Source organism: Panthera onca, chromosome C2, assembly GCF_046562875.1.
Source record: "Panthera onca isolate mPanOnc1 chromosome C2, mPanOnc1 haplotype 2, whole genome shotgun sequence".
Lineage (NCBI taxonomy): Eukaryota > Metazoa > Chordata > Mammalia > Carnivora > Felidae > Panthera > Panthera onca.
In genome coordinates, this window is record NC_138347.1 from 157,801,063 (window position 1) to 157,808,001 (window position 6,939).

At 57.5% G+C, this 6,939-nt stretch overlaps 1 long non-coding RNA gene across 1 annotated transcript in view; it reads left to right on the forward strand.

Annotated features, from left to right (window-relative positions):
* LOC132682851 (uncharacterized) overlaps window positions 1-6,557 on the forward strand; it is a 33,861-nt gene extending 27,304 nt beyond the window's left edge. The window contains exon 3 of the long non-coding RNA XR_009611896.3: window positions 2,776-6,557. This is a non-coding gene — a long non-coding RNA (uncharacterized LOC132682851). The remainder of the gene's footprint in view (window positions 1-2,775) is intronic.
* The last annotated feature ends 382 nt before the right edge of the window (window positions 6,558-6,939 follow it).

The following is a 6,939-nucleotide window of genomic DNA, read 5'->3' on the forward strand; positions in this document are numbered from 1 at the left end:
CAAGCGTTGTCCAATAAATTCCCTGACCCTCTGTGACAGTGCACAGAATTAGAATTAAGGTTTGTCCTTCAACCCACCCCCACACTCTACACCTTTATCATTTGATAAAGCATCTCAGTAGCCTGAGTGTATTTATCACACCTGCATTTATTCACAGTTCGATACGAGAGCCCTGGTAACTCCCTTAAAATATCTGATTGAATTTCATGTGGAAGTGAATGCCACAGATTAAATATATGTTGTGTTAAGAAGCTTCCCGTTTTATCACAGCCTGTGCACTGCTAGAAAAGCATTCTGCATGTTAATTAAGATAGCTGGGGGATTTTAAAAAGACTCCTTTCTCTCCCTTTAACTTTATAATGCATTCAGAGGATGGGAACTGAGGCAACTATTTGCAAAGCTGTGAAAATCAGTGTCGAGTCAGATGGCTCGTGGGGTCCCGGTGCGCTGCAGTGATGGGCCAGGGCAGTGTGCGTGTCGGTGGCAGCCGGGTCCTGTGAGCTGGCTACGGGGGAGCTGGGTGACACTGCAGGCGGGAGGCTCTGACCTCTGGCTTCAGTGGGAACGGTGCCCTTGTGGCTGAGACTGGAAGTCCGCCCGGAACGGTGAAGCAAGAGGCGGGGGTGGGAGGTGACCAAATCCGAGAATCAAAGGGGCAGGATGAATTGGGGTACTGAGGATGGGGAAAAGTCTGACCTTCTGCCCAGTAGAACGTCAGTGTAGCCAGGACGGTGTGGCAAGACCAAGAGGGTGCCTCAGACGCCTGCCTTGGCTGCAGTGAGACACAAGCACACGGGTGTCCCTAATGGGCCCAGCTTCAGAGGTCACACGATGATGTGAATAGAGCGCGGGCTGAACTGCTTCAGAGCTGGGTTGAAATCATGGCTCGGCCTGTTGCTCAGACAAGTTGCTTACTGAGCCTCAGTTTCCTCATCTGTACAGTGAGTACAGGGTCACTGCAGGATTCAGACAGCAGGCGCAGCCGGCACGCGGCAGGCCCTCAAAGTGGGACACTCACTGCTCTTATGCAAGAACCTGTGCCCACTTCTTGCCGGCAGGGACTCGGCGCACTGCTGATTGTTTGATGTGCCTTTCACCTCCCAGTCCCACGGCTCCCGCCCCCTCTCAGTTCTGAAATGCAGCCGGCCCTTTGGAGCACAGAAGAGACCGCCAGGCGATTTGCACCGTCCCGGCAAGGCTCGGCTTAGGAAAACACCCTCACGCAAACAGTTCCAGAACAATACTGCTGTTTGTGGGGGAATCCCTGGCCCGCAGCATAGGAGTCAGGCAATATCAAAGTAGTGTTGCAGCTGGGGCGAAGCTGGAAGCAACAAGCAGATGTCTGCCGAAAGCGCTGCGCAGGACACCTGGCCCCGGGCTCCGTTCGTTGCGGTGTCTTTCCCAGCTCCGGCCAGCAGGGGGAGGCACCTCTCGCTCTCGGCCGTTAACACGCTCCTCCCGGGAGGGTTCACTCCCTCCGGCCGCTCCGGCCTCCTCGGGCTCCGCTTCCGAGCCTCCCTCTCCCCCCGCCCCCCCCCGCCCCCCCCCCCGCCTCGGCCTCGGCTCCTTCCTCGTCGGGCGGACCCGAAGGCGGCGGCGGGGGCTGCAGGCGGGGCCGGGATCTCCTCCCAGACCCGCGACCGACGCCCTGGCGGCCGTGGCTCTGGGTGCGCCGGTGTCTCTGCTTCCCGGCTCCATCCCAGGCAGGACAGGCCTCTGGAGAGAGACCCCGGCCGGGGACAGGGGGCACCCAGGGACCCTCGGTCCTCAGACGCGCCCGTCGGGGGCCGAGACGTCCCCCAAAGACAGGTCGTGTGCCAGGCTGACACATACCTTGGAGAGGGGTGACGTGGCGCACAGAGGTGACACCCCCATTGCCCTCAGCCCTCCCCAGCCACCTCCGGGGGCAGAAGCACGCCCAGGCGCAGCCGGCCCTGCAGCGACCCCCCCCCCCCCCCCACCGCCCCCTACCGCCTGCTTTTCAGAGGCCTGCGACAGTCCTGCTCTGGTGCCCCGCCCGAGGGTGGCCGCCACCCCCGCGGTCCCCACCAGGGCGAATGCGGCCTCCAGGCCTGCCCTGCCCTCCTGCCAGCAGGAGGCTCTCACCGGTTCAGGCCCAGCAGACAGGGATACAGACAAGGATCAGTGAGAGGAAGAGTCATGTATGATTTATGAATAACGAACTAATTTAATCCCGGGTTTCTCTTGTGCCGCCCATTTAGTAATTTGTTCCATTTCTTAATGGCCCGGGTTCTTTATCAGGCTGTGACGGAGGAGAGAGGTGAGCCATCACACCAGGATCTGAAGGGTGACCTATATACAGGGCCTGGGAAAGCAGGTCCTGCGGGACGGGCGTCAGCGCCACCCTGCGCGCCCTCGGGCTGGGCGCGGCGGGGGCCTGGGCGCAACTCCTGTCCCTGCAGCAGAGCTGCGGGCAGGCCAGGGGCTGGGGCCTGTTCGCAGGCCGGGCTGCTGGCCCGCTGTGTCCTAGAGCCCCCCGCTAGTGCTTACACTGGTGCAGGGGAGAGTGGGGTTCTAGCCCCCCCTCCAGGTCACCTTCCACTCCGCTGAGAGCGGGACCAGGCCTAGGGCCAGGCTACCCAGGCGCAAATCCCGGCTGGCTGCCGCTTGCCAACCCTGTGACCCCGGGTGCATCGCTCAGCCCTCCCGGGAGCCAGGAGAGACTCCAGACAGTGAAGGCCGTGCCTCTGTCCCGATCCTGCTGCCTGAAGCTGTTATCTTGAATCTGTTGTTTATTTTTACTTTTCACACCAGGTTACCGAGGCTTCCGGAGGCTGAGCCCCTTCCTGAACAGGGAAGGGAGGTGGTCTGTGAACAGAGAACCGGAGGACGGAGGCTGAGAAGGTTTGAGGCAGGGACGCAGGGCGGGCCACTGAGGGCAGGCTCTAGGCGCCTCATCCACGCCATCCCGCCTGACGGTCTGACCCCAGAGGTGCCCCCGCTCAGGGTGAGCAGGGGGTGTGGGGGCCGCCCCTGAGAGCGCGGGGAAGGAGCTAACGCCTAGGCCGCTGGGTATTTGGACGGGAGGCACCGCAGGGCAGAGGGCTGGGTAGTCGTATTTGCACCCTTAGCGCGGCCCCACTGGCATCTACCGTGTGAAGCGATGATCGCCGGGCCCGCCTCACAGGCAGACGGACTTGGGACAGAGAAGTTAAATGAGAGTGTGAGCGGCACACCAGGTGTGGACAGAACCCGTCTTCCTCCAGCCTCTTCTCTGCCTGCTGTCCCACGGCCGCTCGCCAGGCTTCACAGGTGTGGGTGCTCTGGGCCACCTGCTCTGGGCCAACGGTCATCCTCCTCTTGCACTGGCGGCCCAGAGGTCACAGGTCATGGCCATGTCCATCACCCAATGAGTTCTCCTGGGAGTAGGTGTGGACAAGGACTTTATTAGAGTTCAATCTGCAGCCGGAAGAGTGTGCCTGCTGTAAGCGTAGCTCTCTGGATGGTCACAAGGACAACTGTTTTAATCCCTTTTTGCCTGAAGAAAACTGGAGCTGAGAGCCGTTGAGTGGTGTTCCCAGGTCTGTTCACGTAGCCAACACTGGAGGCTTGCTTTTCTCTCTCCCTTTATTTCTCTCTCTCTCTCCTTCTCCTTTTGTGAGGTGACAATTTAAATCTTCGTCTTTTTTTTTTTTTCTTCCATTTTGGAGGTCTTTACTACTGGAGTATAGTTGACACACAATGTTGTATGAGTTGCAGGTGTAGAGCATGGGGATTTGACAATTCGATACATTACTCAGTGCTCATTACCGTGAGTGGCATCACCATCTGTTACCATACGTTACGACAATACTATTGACTACATTCCCTATGCTGTACTATTCATCGCCATGACTTACTTCTTTTCTTTTTTTAAATTTTGTAATGTTTATTTATTTTTGAGAGCGAGAGAGAGAGAGAGACAGAGCATGAGCAGGGGAGGGGCAGAGAGAGAGGGAGACACAGAATCCGAAGCAGGCTCCAGGTTCCGAGCCATCAGCACAGAGCCCGATGCGGGGCTCGAACTCACGGACCGCGAGATCATGACCTGAGCCGAAGTCAGACGCTCAACTGACTGGGCCACCAGGCACCCCAGACTCAGTTTCTAAGTGGAAGTCTGTACCTCTTAATCTCCTCCACCTATGTCACCCATCCCCCACCCTCCTCCCGCCTCCCCTCCCGGAGAACCCTCAGTAGCTTCCATTTTGTGATGCGTATGTTTTGAAATGGATGTTTTATTTAAAGTTTTGATTTTGATTTCATTTGAGAGCCATACAATTTAATGGAAAACGGCAATGCTTTTATCATACTAACATCATTACCTCAAGTGGTTATATGAGAAGGAGATCGGTACAAAAAGTCTTTATTTGGGGGATGACACTTCTGAAGTGTGTTAAGCAGAATCTGTTAAAAAACTTCCAGGACAGGCTTCAGGGGAAGGTCTAACGTCTGCAGATTCAGAAAGGCTGGAGGAAGGCAAGTGGACTCGGATCACTTATTTTTGCAACATTTAACTTAGCATTCATTATTTACATCAGCACTTGGGAACGTTTGGGAGAAAATCAACAAAGCCTTTGCAAGAGCGGCCTGAGCCTCTGCCGGCAAGTCTGTTTTTTAATTGAGAAATGGCTTTTTTAATCCCACATTTGAAAAAGAGGGAACTATTTCTGCGAAGCGAGGGGAGAGGGGGTGTGTTGTGTGCAACTTGTCCTCTGCAAGAGCAGAGACCCCTCCACTTAGGGAGGAGGCCGGCCTTTCCCTGGAGGCTGGGGGTCTGGGTGTCTTCTCACTTCTCTGCATGTTTTCATTGGACCCCTGGGTGGAAGCACAGGTTGGGGGCGCGTTTCAAGGCCCCTTCCAGTCCCAGGAGAGCAGCGTTTAGGACATTTACAAATCCCTCTACCTTCATCCTATTTCTCCTTCAGAGAGATGTGCGGGGACTTTCCCGGCTGCCTTTGGAGCAGAAGGGACAAAAACCCGATCGATCCACCAATAGCCACTGACTGAAGCAGACTGTCTCTGTCTGGGAATGGCCGGGGACGCAGAGCCGGAAAGGAGATCCGTCTGGCAGGGAAGGGAGGATGAATTCCCCAAATTCGGAGAGCTGGACGGGCCCGGCTGCCCTGGGCTGTGCAGACAGGGGCGCGCGGTGTCCAGTCCTGCCCCAGTCCTGCTCACAGGTCCCGCTGGAGGAGCTGCTCTGCCCCCAGCCGGGAGCCACGGTGCTCTGGCAGCAAAACCCGTAGGTCATCCTGTGCAGCTGATGCTGGTTGGAGACAGGCGGGCCCTGGGGGGACGAGGAGGAGCCGTTCAGGGTCACGTTAAGCTAGAACTCCCCACCACAGCTTCAGATCCGGCCTACCAGCTGACTCTGTCCGTCACACCCTGGCTTCCTGGCCCCAGGGCTTGAGGGATCCCAGTGCCCGGAGGGGCTGCTTTCCTGCAGCCACAGCGTATGGAGACAGCGTGGTGTGGTCCATGAAGAGTTGCTCAGATGAGGTGGCTATTCTAACGGAACTAGTTGCCAACTTCTAAACAGTGGGAAATTTTACATAGACATCCAGCCTTCCAGCTTCTCTTGAGAGTTGGCGACCCTGGCAACACTGAGCCTGAGTGCCCGCCTGGTCATGGGGTGAGTGCACCGTCTCTAAGGGCCAAAGACCTGCCTCTCGCATTTTCATACCCCATTCGTGTGCCTGGCCCGTGAGGGCCCCTGAGTCAGGGCGGGCTCACCGGACACCTACAGGAATGACAGCATTCTGCCCCCTGGACTACCTCCCTGGGCAGAGCGGGGCCTCCTCTCCCTCCAGCATCCCCACCGACATCGTCGTGGCCCTTCCCCTTCTGTACTGAAATGGCCTGTGTACTTCGCAGGGGTTGTGGCATTTATGGATGTTGATTTAAGTTTCCCTCCTCTGGCTTGGGGCCAGGACTTGATCACCTTTAGAAACACATTTTCAGATGTGTTCTCCGCCTCCATAGCCCAAGGAAGGATGATTGGATCCAGTGATTTCCCCTGTTTTGAAGATGAAGACAGAGTCTTAGAGTGGTTTCCCAGTGGGAGGCTGTCTCACGTGTGAGGGGAATCGTCTGGCGCCCTCTCCACGGCAGGGTGGGGGGGGGGAGGCTTTGGCCGTGGAGCTTCAGGGGGGCGACCCCGCGTCCCCGATCCCTGCGCACAGGCACAGCGCACCCAGAGCTCAGCGTGCTCTCCCAAGAGGGTTCACGCTGACTGCAGCCCTGCACGCGAAGGGCCAGGGTCCCAGTTGGCCCGTGTGCTGCGTGATCACCCACGCCCAGAGTCACTCACCACGGGGACGGAGCTCTGATGGAGAGCCACTCGTACACTCGCCCTCGTGTCCTGTGGAAGGCTGTTTTCCTCAGGAGCCGCTCCCTCTGCGCGCCTGGACATGGGAAGTGGGTCTGGAAGAAAGAGGAAATGGATACAGGCTTGCTTTCCAGTCCATTCGGTGTCCCGTGGCCAGAGCCAGGCCCCCCAGCTCTGGGTGGAGGCTCTGTCTGCTGGCGTGGATGACAGCAAGGACGGGTGTGAGAGAGGGGCTCCTGAAGGTAGGCCCAAGGGGGTGGGATGTGCGTGTGTGTGTGTGTGTGCATGAGATTGGGAGATGGGTCCCGCCCTCCGTTTGGCTGCGGCTGAGTTGTCTCCCGGCCATGTGTCCATGAAGCAGAATTCCTGCCTGGGGTGGTGCTCGTTGACTGGCTGTCCTGGTCGCAGGGAGCTCCTATGTTGGGAAACTTAGGCAGGTGTTTCCGTTCTGCCTCCATAGTTTTCTGGTTACGGGGCTCCCAGTAGCCCAGGACCTCTTCATAAAATGAGGTCAATATCTCCTATTTCTCGCTGCCCTTCCATTTCGTCATGATCCCAAATGAGATGAAGTTCACATTGGGAGGCTGTTTTGTGAGCTGTCCAGGGCTTTG